General features: G+C 38.3%; 1 long non-coding RNA gene across 2 annotated transcripts in view; it reads right to left on the bottom strand.

Moving 5' to 3' along the window:
• LOC110990889 (uncharacterized) overlaps positions 1 to 19,883 on the bottom strand; it is a 445,142-nt gene that overhangs the window by 284,829 nt on the left and 140,430 nt on the right. The gene's annotated exons all lie outside the window — the stretch shown is intronic.

Raw genomic sequence — 19,883 nt, 5'->3', positions numbered from 1 at the left:
CAAGCCAGAATTCCGCAAAAATATCAAACAGTCAGACAGGAAATCGCACTTCCTTTGGGAGATATTTCCCTAACTACTGCAAGTATGGATATGAAACTTATACCAATGGACAGGGAAACATGTAGCCTTTCGGTTGACACCAAGATTGCCAGGTTTAGATAATTGTCTGACCTTTTAGGCTCGATTTTATAAAGCATTCTCTGCGCAGGATAAAGACCGGTATGGTGCAGACGAAGACGAAAAAGGCATATGGATATGAAACTTATATGAATGGATAGGGAAACATGTAACCTTTCAGATCACAACAAGATTGCCAGATTTAGATAATTCTCAGACCTTTTATGATCGATTATATGAAGCAGTTTCTGCGTGGGATATGGACCGGTATAGCGCAGACGAAGCCAGAATTCCGTAAAAAATTAGACAGTTGGAAAAGAACTCGCATTTCCTTTGGCGGCTATTTGCCAACTACCGCAAATATGGATAGGAAATTAATATGAATGGATAGAGGAACATATCGCCTTTCAGATGACACCAAGATTGCCAGATTTAGATAATTCTGTGATATTTTAGGCTCGATTATATAAAGTATTCTCTGCGCAGGATAAAGACCGGTATGGTGCAGACGAAGCCAGAATTCTGCAAAAATATCAGGCAATTGGACACGAATTTGCGATTCCTTTTGACGGTATTTCCCTAACTACTGCAAATATGGATATGAAACTTATATGAATGGGCAGGGAATTATGTGGCCTTTCAGATGACACCAAGATTGCCAGATTTGGATAATTCTCAGACCTTTTATGCTCGATTATATGAAGCCTTCTCTGCGCAGGATAAGGACCGGTATATTGCAGACGAAAGCAGAATTCCGCTAAAAAAGGAGAAAGTTCGAAAAGACCTCGAACTTCGTTTGGCAGATATTTCCCTAAATACTGCAAACATGGATACGAAACTTATATGAATGGATAGGGAAACATGTAGCCTTTCAGATCACACCAAGATTGCCAGATTTAGATAATTCTCAGACCTTTTATGCTCGATTATATGAAGCAGTATCTGCCTGGGATATGGACCGGTATAGCGCAGACGAAGCCAGAATTCCGCAAAAAAGGGAGGCAGTTGGAAAAAAACTCGCACTTCCTTTGGCAGCTATTTGCCAACTACTGCAAATATGGATAGGAAATTAACATGAATGGAGAGAGGAACATATCGCCTTTCAGATGACACCAAGAATGCCAGATTTAGATAATTCTCTGACCTTTTAGGCTCAATTATATAAAGCATTCTCTGCGCAGGATAAAGACCGGTATGGTGCAGACGAAGCCAGAATTCCGCAAAAATATCAGGTAAGTGGACACAATTTGCAATTCCTTTTGACGATATTTCCCTAACTACTGCAAATATGGATATGAAACTTATATGAATGGATAAAGAACCATGTGGCCTTTCAGATGACACCAAGATTGTAAGATTTAGATAATTCTTAGACTTTTTATGCTCGATTATATGAAGCATTCTCTGCGCAGGATGAGGACCGGTATAGCGTAGACGAAGCCAGAATTCCGCAAAAATATCAGGCAAGTGGACACGAATTTGCATTTCTTTTGGAAGATATTTCCCTAACTATTCCAAATATGGATATGAAACTTATATGAATGGACAGTGAAACATGTGGCCTTTCAGATGACACCAAGAATGCCAGATTTAGATAATCCTCGGACCTTTTATGCTCGATTATAGGAAGCCTTCTCTGAGCGGGATAAGGACCGGTATAGCGTAAACGAAGCCAGAATTCTGCAAAAATATCAGGCAATTAGACACAAACTTGCAATTTCCTTTGGCAGCTATTTCCCTAACTACTGCAAATATGGATATGAAACTTATATGAATGGACAGGGAAACATGTGCCCTTTCAGATCACACCAACATTGCCAGATTTAGATAATTCTCAGACCTTTTATGGTCGATTATATGAAGCAGTATCTGCGTGGAATAAGGACCAGTATACCGCAAACGAAGCCAGAATTCCGAAAAAAAAATATCAAACAGTCAGACAAGACCTTGCAATTTCTTTGGCAGATATTTCCCTAACTACTGCAAAAATGGATATGAAACTTATACAAATGGACAGTGAAACATGTTGCCTTTCAGATGACACCAAGATTGCCAGGTTTAGATAATTCTCGGACCTTTTATGCTCGATTATAGGAAGCCTTCTCTGCGCGGGATAAGGACCAGTATAGCGTAGACGAAGCCAAAATTCAGCAAAAATATCAAACAGTCACACAAGAAATCGCACTTCCTTTGGCAGCTATTTCCCTAACTACTGCAAATATGGATATGAAACTTATATGAAGGGACAGGGAAACATGTGACCTTTCAGATCACACCAACATTGCCAGATTTAGATAATTCTCAGACCTTTTATGCTTGATTATATGAAGCATTCTCTGCGTGGGATAAGGACCGGTATATTGCAGACGAAGCCAGAATTCCGCAAAAAAAGGAGGCAGTTGGAAAAGAACTCGAATTTAGTTTGGCAGCTATTTCCCTAACTACTGCAAATATGGATATGAAACATTTATGAATGGGCAGGGAATTATGTGGCCTTTCAGATGACACCAAGATTGCCAGATTTGGATAATTCTCTGACCTTTTAGGCTCGATTATATGAAGCATTCTCTGCGCAGGATAAAGACCGGTATGGTGCAGACGAAGCCAGAATTCCGCAAAAATATCAGGCAATTGGACACGAATTTGCAATTCCTTTTGACGATATTTCCCTAACTACTCCAAATAGGGATATGAAACTTATACAAATAGATAGGGGAAATTGTGGCCTTTCAGATGACAGCAAGATTGGAAGATTTAGATAATTCTCAAACCTTTTATGCTCGAATATATGAAGCAATCCTTTTGCAGGAAAAGGACCGGTATAGCGCAGACGAAGCAAGGATTCCGCAAAAATATCAGGCAATTGGACACGAACTTGCATTTTTCTTTGTAAGCTATTTCCCTAACTACTGCTTATATGGATATGAAACTTATATGAATGGACAGGGAAACATGTGGCCTTTCAGATGACGCCAAGATTGCCAGATTTAGATAATTCTCAGACCTTTTATACTCGATTATAGGAAGCATTCTCTGAGCGGGATAAGGACCGGTATAGCCTAGACAAAGCCAGAATTCCGCAAAAATATCAGGCAATTAAACACGAACTTGCAATTTCCTTTGTAAGCTATTTCCCTAACTACTGCAAATATGGATATGAAACTTATATGAATGGACAGGGAAACATGTGGCCTTTCAGATGAAACCAATATTGCCAGATTTAGATAATTCTCAGACCTTTTATGCTCGATTACATGAAGCAGTATCTGCGTGGAATAAGGACCAGTATACCGCAGACCAAGCCAGAATTCCGCAAAAATATCAAACAGTCAGACAGGAAATCGCACTTCCTTTGGGAGATACTTCCCTAACTACTGCAAGTATGGATATGAAACTTATACCAATGGACAGGGAAACATGTAGCCTTTCGGTTGACACCAAGATTGCCAGGTTTAGATAATTGTCTGACCTTTTAGGCTCGATTTTATAAAGCATTCTCTGCGCAGGATAAAGACCGGTATGGTGCAGACGAAGACGAAAAAGGCATATGGATATGAAACTTATATGAATGGATAGGGAAACATGTAACCTTTCAGATCACAACAAGATTGCCAGATTTAGATAATTCTCAGACCTTTTATGATCGATTATATGAAGCAGTTTCTGCGTGGGATATGGACCGGTATAGCGCAGACGAAGCCAGAATTCCGTAAAAAATGAGACAGTTGGAAAAGAACTCGCATTTCCTTTGGCAGCTATTTGCCAACTACCGCAAATATGGATAGGAAATTAATATGAATGGATAGAGGAACATATCGCCTTTCAGATGACACCAAGATTGCCAGATTTAGATAATTCTGTGATATTTTAGGCTCGATTATATAAAGTATTCTCTGCGCAGGATAAAGACCGGTATGGTGCAGACGAAGCCAGAATTCTGCAAAAATATCAGGCAATTGGACACGAATTTGCGATTCCTTTTGACGGTATTTCCCTAACTACTGCAAATATGGATATGAAACTTATATGAATGGGCAGGGAATTATGTGGCCTTTCAGATGACACCAAGATTGCCAGATTTGGATAATTCTCAGACCTTTTATGCTCGATTATATGAAGCCTTCTCTGCGCAGGATAAGGACCGGTATATTGCAGACGAAAGCAGAATTCCGCGAAAAAGGAGAAAGTTCGAAAAGACCTCCAACTTCGTTTGGCAGATATTTCCCTAAATACTGCAAACATGGATACGAAACTTATATGAATGGATAGGGAAACATGTAGCCTTTCAGATCACACCAAGATTGCCAGATTTAGATAATTCTCAGACCTTTTATGCTCGATTATATGAAGCAGTATCTGCCTGGGATATGGACCGGTATAGCGCAGACGAAGCCAGAATTCCGCAAAAAAGGAGGCAGTTGGAAAAGAACTCGAATTTACTTTGGCAGCTATTTCCCGGACTATTGCAAATATGGATAGGATATTAACATGAATGGAGAGAGGAACATATCGCCTTTCAGATGACACCAAGATTGCCAGATTTAGATAATTCTTAGACTTTTTATGCTCGATTATATGAAGCATTCTCTGCGCAGGATAAAGACCGGTATGGTGCAGACGAAGCCAGAATTCCGCAAAAATATCAGGTAAGTGGACACAATTTGCAATTCCTTTTGACGATATTTCCCTAACTACTGCAAATATGGATATGAAACTTATATGAATGGATAAAGAACCATGTGGCCTTTCAGATGACACCAAGATTGCCAGATTTAGATAATTCTTAGACTTTTTATGCTCGATTATATGAAGCATTCTCTGCGCAGGATGAGGACCGGTATAGCGTAGACGAAGCCAGAATTCCGCAAAAATATCAGGCAAGTGGACACGAATTTGCATTTCCTTTGGAAGATATTTCCCTAACTATTCCAAATATGGATATGAAACTTATATGAATGGACAGGGAAACATGTGGCCTTTCAGATGAGACGAAGATTGCCAGATTTAGATAATTCTCAGACCTTTTATGACCTTTTATACAATTCCACAAAAATATCAGGCAATTAGACACGAACTTGCATTTTCCTTTGGCAGCTATTTCCCTAACTACTGCAAATATGGATATGAAACTTATATGAATGGACAGTGAAACATGTGGCCTTTCAGATGACACCAACATTGCCAGATTTAGATAATTCTCAGACCTTTTTTGCTCGATTATATGAAGCAGTATCTGCGTGGGATAAGGATCAGTATAGCGCAGACGAAGCCAGAATTCCGCAGAAAAGGAGGCAGTTGGAAAAGAACTCGCACTTCCTTTGGCAGCTATTTGCCAACTACTGCAAATATGGATAGGAAATTAATATGAATCGATAGATGAACATGTGGCCTTTCAGATGACAACAGGAATGCCAGATTTAGATAATTCTCAGACGTTTTAGGCTCGATTACATAAAGTATTCTCTGCGCAGGATAAAGACCGGTATGGTGCAGATGAAGCCAAAATTCCGCAAAAATATCAGGCAATAGGACACGAATTTGCATTTCCTTTTGACGATATTTCCCTTACTACTGCGAATATGGATATGGGACTTATATGAATGGACAGGGAAACATGTGGCCTTTCAGATGACACCAAGATTGCCAGATTTAGATAATTCTCAGACCTTTTATACTCGATTATAGGAAGAATTCTCTGCGTGGGATGAGGACCGGTATATTGCAGACGAAGCCAGAATTCCGCAAAAAAAGGAGCCAGTTGGAAAAGAGCTCGACTTTAGTTTGGCAGATATTTCCCTAAATACTGCAAACATGGATATGAAACTTATATGAATGGATAGGGAAACATGTAGCCTTTCAGATCACACCCAGATTGCCAGATTTAGATAATTCTCAGACCTTTTATGCTCGATTATATGAAGCAGTATCTGCGTGGGATAAGGATCAGTATAGCGTAGACGAAGCCAGAATTCCGCAAAAATGTCAGGCAAGTGGACACGAAATTGCATTTCCTTTGGAAGATATTTTCCTAACTATTCCAAATATTGATATGAAACTTATATAAATGGACAGGGAAACATGTGGCCTTTCAGATCACACCAAGATTGCCAGATTTAGATAATTCTCAGACCTGTTAGGCTCGATAATATGAAGCATTCTCTGCGTGGGATAAGGACTGGTATATTGGAGACAAAGCCAGAATTCCGCTAAAAAAGAGGCAGTTCGAAAAGACCACGAACTTAGTTTCGCGGCTATTTCCCTAACTGCAAACATGGATACGAAACGTATATGAATAGATATAGCAACAAAAAGCCTTTCAAATGACACCAAGATTGCCAGAAGTAGATAATTCTCAGACCTTTTATGCTCAATTATATGAAGCATTCTCTGCGCCGGATAAGGACCGGTATGGTGCAGACGAAGCCAGAATTCCACAAAAATATCAGGCAATTGGACACGAACTTGCATTTCCTTTGGAAGATATTTCCCTAACTACTGCAAATATGGATATAAAACATATATTAATGGATAGGAAAACATGTAACCTTTCAGATCACACCAAGATTGCCAGATTTAGATAATTCTCAGACCTTTTATGCTCGATTGTATGAAGCAGTATCTGCGTGTGATGTGGACCAGTATAGCGCAGACAAAGCCAGAATTCCGCAAAAAAGGAGGCAGTTAGAAAAGAACTCGCACTTCCTTTGGCAGCTATTTCCCTAACTACTCCAAATATGGATATGAAATTAATATGAATTGATAGAGGAACATGTAGCCTTTCAGATGACACCAAGATTGCCTGATTTAGATAATTCTCAGACCTTTTATGATCGATTATTTGAAGCAGTCCCTGCGTGGGATATGGACGGTATAGCGCAGACGAAGCCAGAATTTTGCAGAAAAGGAGGCAGTTGGAAAAGAACTCGCACTTCCTTTGGCAGCTATTTGCCAACTACTGCAAATATGGATAGGAAATTAATATGAATTGATAGATGAACATGTGGCCTTTCAGATGACACGAAGATTGCCAGATTTAGATAATTCTCAGACCTTTTATGACCATTTATACAATTCCACAAAAATATCAGGCAATTGGACACGAACTTGCATTTTCCTTTGGCAGCTATTTCCCTAACTACTGCAAATATGGATATGAAACTTAAATGAATGGACAGGGAAACATGTGGCCTTTCAGAAGACACCAACATTGCCAGATTTAGATAATTCTCAGACCTTTTATACTCGATTATAGGAAGCATCCTCTACGCGGGATAAGGACCGGTATAGCGTGGACGAAGCCAGAATTCCGCAAAGATATCAATCAGTCAGACAAAAACTTGCACTTCGTTTGGCAGATATTTCCCTAACTACTGCAAACATGGATATGAAACTTATATGAATGGACAGTGAAACATGTGGCCTTTCAGAAGACACCAACATTGCCAGATTTAGATAATTGTCAGACCTTTTATGCTCGATTATATAAAGCATTCTCTGCGTGGGATTAGGACCGGTATATCGCACACGAAGCCAGAATTCCTCAAAAAAAAAGGAGGCAGTTGGAAAAGAACTTGCACTTCCTTCGGCAGTTATTTCCTTAACTACAACAAATATGGATATAAAATTAATATGAATTAATAGAGGAACATATCGCCATTCAGATGACACCAAGATTGCCAGATTTAGATAATTCTCAGACCTTTTATGCTCGAATATATGAAGCATTCTCTGCGCGGGATTAGGACAGGTATAGCGTAGACGAAGCCAGAATTCCGCAAAATTATCAAACAGTCAGACAAGAACTTGCACTTCCTTTGGTAGCTATTTCCCTAACTACTGCAAATATGGATATGAAACTTATATGAATGGATAGGGAAACATGTAACCTTTCAGATCACACCAAGATTGCCAGATTTAGATAATTCTCAGACCTTTTATGATCGATTATATGAAGCAGTCTCTGCGTGGGATATGGACCGGTATAGCGCAGACGAAGCCAGAATTCCGCAAAAAGGAGGCAGTTGGAAAAGAACTCGCACTTCCTTTTGCAGCTATTTGCCAACTACCGCAAATATGGATAGGAAATTAATATGAATCGATAAATAAACATGTGGCCTTTCAGATGACACCAAGATTGCCAGATTTAGATAATTCTCAGACGTTTTAGGCTCGATTATATAAAGTATTCTCTGCGCAGGATAAAGACCGGTATGGTGCAGACGAAGCCAGAATTCCGCACAAATATCAGGCAATTGGACACGAATTTGCATTTCCTTTTGACGATATTTCCCTAACTACTGCAAATATGGATATGAAACTTATATGAATGGATAGGGAAACATGTGGCCTTTCAGATGACACCAAGTTTGCCAGATTTACATAATTAATTCTCAGACCTTTTATACTCGATTATAGGAAGCATTCTCTGCGCGGGATAAGGACCGGTATAGCGTAGACGAAGCCAGAATTCCGCAAAAAAGGAGGCAGTTGGAAAAGAACTCGCACTTCCTTTTGCAGCTATTTGCCAACTACCGCAAATATGGATATGAAATTAATATGAATCGACAAATAAACATGTGGCCTTTCAGATGACTCCAAGATTGCCAGATTTAGATAATTCTCAGACGTTTTAGGCTCGATTATATAAAGTATTCTCTGCGCAGGATAAAGACCGGTATGGTGCAGACGAAGCCAGAATTCCGCACAAATATCAGGCAATTGGACACGAATTTGCATTTCCTTTTGACGATATTTCCCTAACTACTGCAAATATGGATATGAAACTTATACGAATGGACAGGGAAACATGTGGCCTTTCAGATGACACCAAGATTGCCAGATTTAGATAATTAATTCTCAGACCTTTTATACTCGATTATAGGAAGCATTCTCTGCGCGGGATAAGGACCGGTATAGCGTAGACGAAGCCAGAATTCCGCAAAGATATCAATCAGTCAGACAAGAACTTGCACTTCCTTTGGCAGATATTTCCCTAACTACTACAAATATGGATATGAAACTTATATGAATGGACATTGAAACATGTGGCCTTTCAGATGACACCAAGATTGCCAGGTTTAGATACTTCTCGGACCTTTTATGCTCGATTATAGGAAGCCGTATCTGCGTGTGATAAGGACCAGTATAGCGCAGACGAAGCCAGAATTCCGCAAAAATATCAAACAGTCAGACAAGAACTTGCACTTCCTTTGGAAGATATTTCCCTAACTACTGCAAATATGGATATGAAACTTATATGAATGGATAGGGAAACATGTAACCTTTCAGATCACACCAAGATTGCCAGATTTAGATAATTCTCAGACCTTTTAACCCAATTATGTGAAGCATGCACTGTGCGAGTAAAGGACCCGAAATAGCGCAAAGTCAGAATTACGAAAAAATATCAAGCAGTTCCCTAAGTACTACAAATATCGAAATCAATTTTATATGAATGGATAGGGGTGCATGTGGCCTTTCAGATGACACCAAGATTGCCAGATGTAAATACTTCTTAGACCTTTTATGCTCGATTATATGAAGCATTCTCTGCGCAGGATAAGGACGGGTATGGTGAAGACGAAGACAGAATTCCACAAAAATATCAGGCAATTGGACACGAGCTTGCATTTCCTTTGAAAGATATTTCCCTAACTACTGCAAATATGGATATGAAACTTATATGAATGGATAGGGAAACATGTGGCCTTTCAGATGACACCAAGAATGCAAGATGTAGGTAATTTGAAGACATTTAATGCTGGGAAATATGAAGCATTCTCTGGGCGAGAACAGCACCCGGCGCAGCGCAAAGTCAGAATTTTGCAAAAATATAAAGCAGTCAGAAATAACTCGCACTTCCTTTTGCAGATATATCCCTAACTACTGTAAATATTGACATAAAACTTATATGAATCTAAAGAGGAATATGTGCCCTTTGAGGTGACACAACGATTGCCAGATTTTGATTATTTTAAGGCCTTTTATGCTCGAATACATGAAGCAATGTCTGTGCGATTACAGGACCCGGTATACCGCAAAGTCAGAATTACGCAAAAATATAAGGGAAATGTATAGAACAACCCATGTACAGGGTATCTATATTCCCTTGCAAATGAACAGGAGTCCCTATAATGACAGTAATATACGGAATCATGCATTTATTTACAATAACATTCTAACACACTGGAGTCCCTGTAGTGAGGGTAATCTATGGAGTCACCATGTTGATAGTAAACTATGGAGTGATGCATTTATCTTCATTCTCCTCTTTAAAAATTTGGGACCCCACAAATGACGGTATTCTATGTAGTGATGCAGGTATCTTTATGAACATCCTGATAAATTTGGGACCCATATGACGTTAATTTTCGGAGTAATGTATGTATCTATACTTCCTCGCTTATAAAGTGCGTCTGCGCCATAAAAGGTCTGAGAATTATGTACATCTGGCAATCTTTGTGTCATCTGAAAGGCCTTATGTTCCTCCATCCATTCATATAAATTTCAAATCCACATTTGCAGTAGTTAGGGAAATAGCTACCATATAATAATGGTTATCTATGGAGTGATGCAGTTATTTTCATGAAAATGCTAATAAATTTGGGACCCCATGATAACGGTAATCTATAGAGTGATGCACTAATCTTCCTTCTCATCCTTATAAATTAGGGACACAATAATGACAGTAATCTTTCCAGCAATGTGTGTATCTATATTCCTTTGCTTAGGAACTGGAGTGCCTATAATGACTGTAATCCATGGAGTCTCGATAATGATGGTAGTCTATGGAGTGATGCAGGTATCTTCATTCCCATCTTATAAATCTGGACCCCATATAATGACGGTAATCTACGAAGCAATGTATGTATCTATACTCCCTTGCTTATTGACTGGAGTCCCTATAATGACGGTAATCTGTGGAGTCCCCATTTGGACGGTAACATATGGAGTGATGTATGTATCTACATTTACATTTACACTGGAGTCCCTATAATGACGGTAATCTGTGGAATCTCCATATTGACGGTAATATATGGAGTGATGTATATGGATCTACTTTTACATGACTATAGTACACTGGAGTCCGTATAATGACCGCAATCTGTGGAGTCCCCATATTGACGGTAATACATGGAGTGATGTATGTATTCTACATTCTCATGGTGATACAATGTTGTCCCCATAATAACGGTCATGTACAGGGTGTCCCAGAAAAAACTTAACCCTGAAGAAAGGGGTTAATATGCCCATACAATGAGATATTACTATAATGTAAAAGGATCTCCGAAAAGTAGAAGCAGTATTATTTCTATTAAACGATACCTTGGTGGGTATCCCTCCTGTCATGCATGACTGAGCACCATAATGACGGCAAACTATGGAGTCCGTATATTGACGGTGATCTATGGAGTTATGTATGTATCTACATTCTCATGCTGGTACTCTGTTGTACCCATATTGACGGTAGTCTATTCACTGATGCACATATAATTTATGGACTAATTTATGTATGTACATTCTCATGCTGATACACTGATGTCCTCATATTGACGGCAATCTATAGAATTATGAAGGTATCTTCATACTGATAGTAATCTAATCTAGCTAATACACTAGAGATCATATAATAACGGTAATCTATGGAGTCCAAATATTGACGATGATCTATGAGAGAGATGTATGTATATACATTCTCATGCTGACTTTGTCCCCATATTGATGGTAATCTATAGAGTCTTGCAGGTATCTTCTTTCTCATCCTTATAAATTTCGGACCCCATAATGTTTAAGTTAAGGGTAGGGCATCAAAAAGACACCGTATGTTTCTAACTCAATCGCAAAATTTCTAAGTACCTGCACAATTTGAGTCTTGGACTATTGACGAATTGATTTCTTGGAAAAATTTAGATTTGTTGAGCTTCAGTTATGTTGAAATTCTTAGGGGAATATATCAAAATGCAGCAAATGGGCCAGGGGGAAATATGTACAACTTTGTTTTTCAAGCTAGGGCTATAAAAGGACTCCATATCTGTATAACTAAATCGCCAAATTTCCTAATACCCCCGCAATTTGTGTCTTGGACTACTGAGGAACTGATTTCTTGAAAACTTTAGATTTGTAGAGCTTCAGTTATGTTGGAATTCATAGTGGAATACATCGTATTGCAGCAAATGAGAAAGGGAGAAATATGTACGATTTTTTAAAAGTTAAGGGTAGGGCTATAAAAGACTCCATATCTGTCTAACTAAATCACCATATTTCAAAATACTTGTGCGATTTAAGTTTTAGATATTTAGATATTTTGGGAGCTGCAGTTATGTTGGAATTCTTAGGAAATGTCGGTATGCAGCAATTGAGATATGAAATCGTACATATGAAATATGTACGATATTGTACGATAAAATCGTACATATAAAAAAAATGTACGATTTTCTTTTTAAAGTGAAGGGTAGGACTACAAAAAGACTCAATATCTGTCTTACTAAATCGCCAAATTTCTAAATCCTGCACGATTCTAGTCTTGGACATTTGCAGAATTTCTGTCTTGAAAAATTTAGAGTTTTGGAGCTTTAGTTATGTTGGAATTGATTGGGGAAAGCCTCGTAATACACCAAATGTGGTAGGGTCAAAATGATATGTGCAAATTCCCAAAGTTGAGGGTAGGGCTTCAAAAAGACTCTATAGTAAATAGCTAAATTTCTAAATACCTGCACGATTTCAGTCTTGGACTATTCAGGAATTGATTTCTTGAATTTGTTAGAGTTTTCGAGCTTACGTTATATGTTGCAATTCAGACGAGAAAACATTAAAATAAAGAAAATGCGGTAGGGTCAAATATGTACGAATTTTAAAAGTTAAGGATAAGGCGACTCAATAAAAGTCTAACTTAATAGCCAGATTTCTAAATATCAGCAAAGTTTGAGTCTTGGAATATTGAGGAATGGATTTCTTCAAACATCTTGATTTTGGAGCTTTAGTTAGGTTGGAACTCAGACGGAAAACCATCGGAAAGAAAGGCATAAAACAGGCTTAAATATATACGAATTTCTAAAGTTAAGGCGGAGGAAACAAAAGACTCAGTATCTGTCTAAATAAATAGCTAAATGTGTAAATACCTGCACTATTTGAGTCTTGGACTAATCAGGTTGTGATTCCTTGATAAGGTTTGATTTTTGGAGCTTTACTTACGAGTATTCAGACGGGAATACATCGGAATGCAGCGAATGCGTTAGGTTAAAATATGTACGAATTTCCAAAGTTAAAAGAAGGGCTAAGAAAATACTCAATACCAGTGTAACTAAACAGCCAAATTTCAAACTATCTCTATCTAAACTTGAGTCTTGGACTATTGAGGAATTGATTTCTTCAAAAGGTTTGATCCATGCACCTTTAGTTATGTTGGAATTCAGACTGGAATAAACATGGGTGTGCAGCAAATGAGATAGGTGAACAAATTTCAAAATTAAAGGGTCATATAGCAAAATGACAAAATATCGAAATACCTAAATCACCAAATTCAGAAATAACTGCAAGATTTGAAACTTGGACTACTTACGATTTCAGATCTTGAAATAGTTAGATGTTAGGAGCTTTCAATATGTGCAATTGAGAAGGATTAAATGCAGCAAATAAGATGAGTGGAATATGTACGAAGTTGAGAACTTAAGGGTAGAGAAGCAAAATTAATAAATACCTAAATAATTAAATGGCCTAAAATTAAAAGTCCTAAATAATAGCACAATGAAACAAATTTAACCAAAAGAGGTGAATAACAAAAAAACAAGCAGTGGAATGCAAACTTTTTCCTAACTTCATTTAATTTTCCTGAAACTTTAAATACGTCAACGAATGGAGAACAAGTGCCCTTTCAGTAGCTGTCAAGAACGCTATATTTGGACAATTTTCAAACCTTATACTGAAACATATGGAGCCATTTATGCACGGAAACACGAACGGTAAAGTAAAAAGTAGTGGGACAAAAACTCTTGCCTACCTTTGCTAATATTTCCCTATCTAGAACAAGAGGATAATAAAAATTTCTTCAATAGAGAGTGGAACTTATTCTCTGTCAGGCAGTACCAGAAAAGAGAAATGAACAAAAGTTACAAGCAGTAGGACAAGGTTTGCCTTTTTCGCCAACATTTTTCTAACATGGACGTGAAACGTGCTCTTTTACACGGTACTGGGATTGCCAGATTTAGACAATTATAGACGTTCTTTGGTCGAACATATGGAGCTGTATTTGCGCGGGATGAGGAATGGTAATGTGAGGACGAATGCAGAAATTCACAAAAAACAGCAAGCAGTCTGAGAAAAATTCGTCCTCTTTCTCCCATATTTCCCTAAACACACCAAGGATGGATATGAAACGTATCAATTATTAGAACATGCGCCCTTTCGGATAGTGGTAGGATTGCTAGATTTGGACAATCTTCACACCTGTTACACCTGTTATGTTCGAATACATAAAACCATCTTTGTGCGGGAAGAGGACTGCTAAAGTGTGGAGAAAGGGGAAAAGTCACGAATCTGACAAGCAGTTACAGATCCCTTGTCTTCTTTTTTCGTGTATTTCCCCAATAACTAGAAATATAAAACTTATGTCATCTGATGAAGGAAAGTGTGCCCTTTCATATGTCGCTGAAACTCTTAGATTTGAAGCACTTTTAGACCTGTAAAGCCCGGGTATGGGAAGCCATCTTTACTGGGGAAGATCGAGGACCGGTAAAATGTGGCAAAGGGAAATTGAACAAAAGTAGCAAGCATCAGGACCCTAGTGCGCAAATATTGAGCCATGTGCGCAGGAAGAATATCAGTAGAGTGTCTACAAAGGGACAATTGCACAAAAATAACAAGCAGTGAGACATGAACTCTTGCCTTCTTCGATGGGTATTTCCCTAATAATAACAAATTTGGATCTGAAACTTCGACTAATGGACAGAGGAGTATGTACTATTTCAGATGCCGCCATGAATGCCACATTTGGACAAATTTCTGCACTTTTATGCTCGAATATAATGAAGCCATTCTCTGCTCAGGAAGAGGCAATGGTCCAGCCAGTGGACGCAAGGGTGGGGGGCATGCCCCTGCCACAATTTTGTTCACTAAAAATACTGTGTAGGTGTGTGAGAAAGGGAGTAATGGGTATATCAGCACCAATACCCTAAGAAAACAATACCAAGACATAAAAACAAGGATGTCACGACCGTCACGCTTCTGAAAGTTCTTCTTCCCCAAAATCATGCTGAATAGGCCCGAAACTGTATTCAGTTTGAACCCCCCCCCCCAACGCTAAAGCTGGATTTGCTGCTGGGAAGACCATTAATGTGTGACCAAAGGACAAATCGCAAAAACACAGGAAGCACTAGCACAGCCAAGATCTCTTGCCTTGTTCAGCATATTATGAATATGAAACCTACGTCAATGAATAGAGGAACATGTGCCCTTTGATTGTCATCATGTCTACCACATTTCAAGCAATCGGAAACTTTTTTGGCTAAAATATTGCGATCACACTGTGCGCTGAAATGTCTCGGTAAAGTGAGAACAAAGAGCAGTGGGACAACTCTAGCCTTCTTTCGCAGGTATTTCCAAGGCTTCAGCTTAAATATGGACAGGAAAATTATCTCAATGGACAGAGAAATATATACCGTCTCTGAAGATATCAAGGTCAGCCCATTTTGACCGTTTCAGAATATTTACTGTAAACTCGGCTATGGAGACATGTAGCGGCAGACGCAGACCGACTACCGTGTGTACAAAGCGAAAACGAACGAAATAGGGAGCATGTCTAAGGAAAACTCTGACCCCCATGTCTGTTCTGTTGCAAAACGGCATGAAATTTTCTTTTTGGATGATAAACATATAACCTTTCCAAAGACTCCAGGATCAGCCCATCTCTTGACAATTTAATATCGGATATGGAGACAACGTGGCGTGTATTTGACGTGTGTAGCATGCAAAACCAAAAAAATATGAAACCTTTTTGTTTAATGTTTCCAAATATCGAAATAAAATTTTCTCCAGGGGATAGTGAAATTTGCATCCTTGTCGAGTCACCCCAAGCTCGCCCATTCGGACCATTTGTCAACCTACTTAACCTCGGAGATAAAAACTCTTCGTCGAAAAGAGACTAAATAACGAGTGTACAATGAGGGAAACAATTTCATTTATTCGGCATTTTCCAAGATAAAGAACACAGCAACATTAAACAAAAACACATAACACAAAATACACTGAGATCACAAACACAAACTTACAAATGCCCGGAGAGGCACAGTTAATCCAATAACTGTCACCCGTAAGACTTCATTTCTGAAGCTCCAGGTTTACATAAACGTGCACACACATACACAATACAGTAACAGCACAAGATTCAAGAAATGGCAATAAATAAATCAAACAAAAAAAATATATACAATTGGCAAAATAATATAAATATGACATACAAATACATTAAAATAACCAAAAAAAATTAATTACAGAAACAAATCAATCAATTAAACAATAAGTACCCCCAAAACAATAAAAGAAATTTATTGTGTAAAAACCGAAAAAAACAGAAAGACACCACGAAATAACAAAATACACTTGAATACCGACAAAAGCAAAACCATTGACACATCTGGCCCACATGGCAAATCCTAGATATTCAAATCCCCCCATTTTGTGCTTCCTTGCACCAAACAACACAGTGACCCTCCCACAACTTGCCAGTCCCAGTGACCTTATTACAAGGGTACTCCACTGCAAATTCAATCAGTACTCTGTCAAGTTTCATATAGTTTCAAATTCAAGTGGGTACTTGGTAAGTTGATTCCCTGTTGAAGGGTTATTTAAACCACTTCAGTTCTCAAACGTTCAGGTACATGTAGGTCATCTCAAGAGCATGTAATTGGCAAAATGCAGTTTTTGAATTAGTGCCCTAAGGTTTGTCCAGCCTGATCGTTTCAATGTACCACCTGTTCACTAAGACTATTTCACGGTCAAAAGCTCTATGAAGACCTCTAACAACAAATGTAAGCAAAAGATGGATGCTTTTAGATTCACGTAAAGACAAATTCAATGTACATATGCAACCAATCCGTGTAATCCATTTTAAATCTTCTTCACTAGAAAATTATTCTGGTTGCTCATCGTTGAATTTTGTTCTAATTTGTCAATGTATAAGGTTCCTGTTGTGAAGGTACCAGATAGGCTACTTGTATTCCAGAATAGTCAACACTAGAAACTTGCAAGATGAAAGCAAGACATACTAAGTCTGTTTGATTTTGGTAGTGACATAACAAGATTTTCCCGAGAAATTTTGTACTCATTATCAGCTTCAAACTGCATGTTAACTAAGGTACAATTCAGGTCCACTATTTTCTTTGACCATCCTAGCATAAGCAAAACTTTGGTTTCCTTAGTAATGTATTGAGATGCATTTTATTAGCATGACAACATCTTTGAAAGCCATGGATGTCTTGAAGGTCATCAGACTGACATTATATTGGCCTATACACAAGAGCACTGTTACCAAATAAAGTGCTAGCTGACAAGATGTGATAAGGAAAGTCGTTGGTATACATAAGAACTGGATTGGGCTCAAGACACTTCCTTGAGGTACACCAGATGGTACAGAAAAACCACGCAAAGTAGCAACCTTTCAACAAAACCTTTTGTTGCCACCACAAGACAAACGGTCACTGCAACAGTTGCAAATTCAGTTCTGTTATGTTGAGGAAATCAAAATCATGCTCTTGTTACTTTTATTGAGGCTGAGCATGTCACAGCATGGAGCGTATCACTGTTCGACCAGCAGCAGAAGACTAACGCGTAGAACAGATAGGCACAGTGCTAGAGTCCAACTCTTGGCCGTAATTGTGGTACTGAGTACAGGCGTAAACAAATCACAGAAAAGTGTTTAATTAGGATGACATGATTTACAATTAAAGGCATCACATGAATAATAAGTGACAAAAAACCAAAATTACCAACAAGCCAATAAAATCACCTCAAAAGGAGGGCACAGAGGACTTGATTAAAACTGGTTATTTTTTAAATGAGTAAATTCGCATGATTAAAAAGAACGAGTAAAAAAAATTCTTTTTATAGCATGGCCTTCACTTTGCGGGATAATTTTCTTACGTTTGGAAATATTGAAATGAAACGTTCTCCTCAGATATTTTTTTCTCTTTTTTGGGCTGTCATTTTTATCACCTGTGTGGAGACTACTGTTTCCTTTGTTCTGGTTAATTTGTCTTGCTAATGATATGAGCATAAATGGGGGTAATAGTAGTTTATTTTACTTTTGCAGAACCTGCTGACCCGCATAACTGATATTTGTCTCGTTATGTATTCGGATTTTTATCCCCGGTCCCTCCTAGTGCTTATATTTACTTGTATTTGTGCTTTTTTTTTTTTTAATAATTTGTGTTTAATTTTGCTTTGTTTGTTCTTGTGATGGTCAAATAAATAAGAATAATTGAAGAGATGGTACTCATCATGATTAACCAAGATACACCTTTCGACCATTTGAAGACTATCGTCATACACAGGCTAAACTAACTACTAAAACAGATTGACTAACGAGTACAAGAGGGAGAAGATTACTAGTAGACACAATGACTGACCCAAGCTTTTGCCTTCATTTGTGTATAGTTCTCTTAAATTTGGGAATATCAGAATCAAACATTCTTCAGTGGATATGTTCAACAAAATGACAACAAGATCAGTTGATTTTCACCAACCCTACAGTCACAGACAAAAGCTTAGTTTGGATAAGGCCTTATATAGAGCCAAATTTGCTGCAAAACCATCCAATTACAAGACCAACTTACAAATGGGAAACCAGGAAACATAACTGCCCTAAGTATTCACCTCCATTAAATAAGACTTGACGCTTTACATGGTGGAGACTAAAAACAGGGCTTGTGGTTACATCATGTGGATAGATCTCCCTTGGAAGAGGTATGGTTCTGATAAGAACTGTAGAGTGTGTGCTTGACGTTTCATCCAGCATGCTCTCGTCATCCTCAAGAGTAGAGCCTGATAAGCCATGCTCCAGATTTTACAGAACAATTGAACATGTATACAAAATTATGTACAGATATTGTTCAAAATTTGGAACATGACTTTCATTGTTAGGCTCAAATCAGAACATGATATAAAGTGCTTACCGAGTGAGTTGTGTCGTCAGTAATGCCAGTTGCCAGTGATGTGTTTAAACTCCAGAAAACTGTCTCCAACGGACTTGGTCTTGTCTCTTCATCAATGCTACAGCTAATAAAACCACAGAATCAAGTCAACAAAGATCAGAGCTGAATAACATACAAGTAGACATCACTGCGATGTCTTTATAGTCTTTAACTCTCATTTTCGTATTGACCTTTGTTTCAACTCTCTTCAATTGTTGGTTGATCAGCAAACACAACTCCTGAAAAGACATAATTCTAAAGCTTCGACTTTCTTGGGCTCTTTCAACAGCCCAAGAAAGAAGAAAATTTAGACAGTCCAAAATCGTCTGATTCAATAGGATTTTGCATACACCGAAGGGGTTGGGCCAAACACTCTCTGATATTTCATGTTTTACCTGCCATCCAAAATTTATCAATGGTATTAAATTATGGCTCCCCATACACAGGTATGTCACCCAGGTTTACGCGAAAATTAAATTAATCCACAGAGAAGGACCTCTGTCCCTGTCAACTTTTTGAAAAGTGAAGAGACCTGTAACATAATGACGTCATGCTTCGTTTCCTAAGGCACGAAGATGGGGAAGG

The sequence above is a fragment of the Acanthaster planci genome, linkage group LG03 (genome assembly GCF_054643075.1).
Source record: "Acanthaster planci isolate LZ-2023a linkage group LG03, COTS_SCS, whole genome shotgun sequence".
NCBI classification, from domain to species: domain Eukaryota; kingdom Metazoa; phylum Echinodermata; class Asteroidea; order Valvatida; family Acanthasteridae; genus Acanthaster; species Acanthaster planci.
The sequence above is the reverse complement of the archived record's forward strand: the minus strand, read 5'-3'. Positions and strand labels throughout refer to the sequence as shown.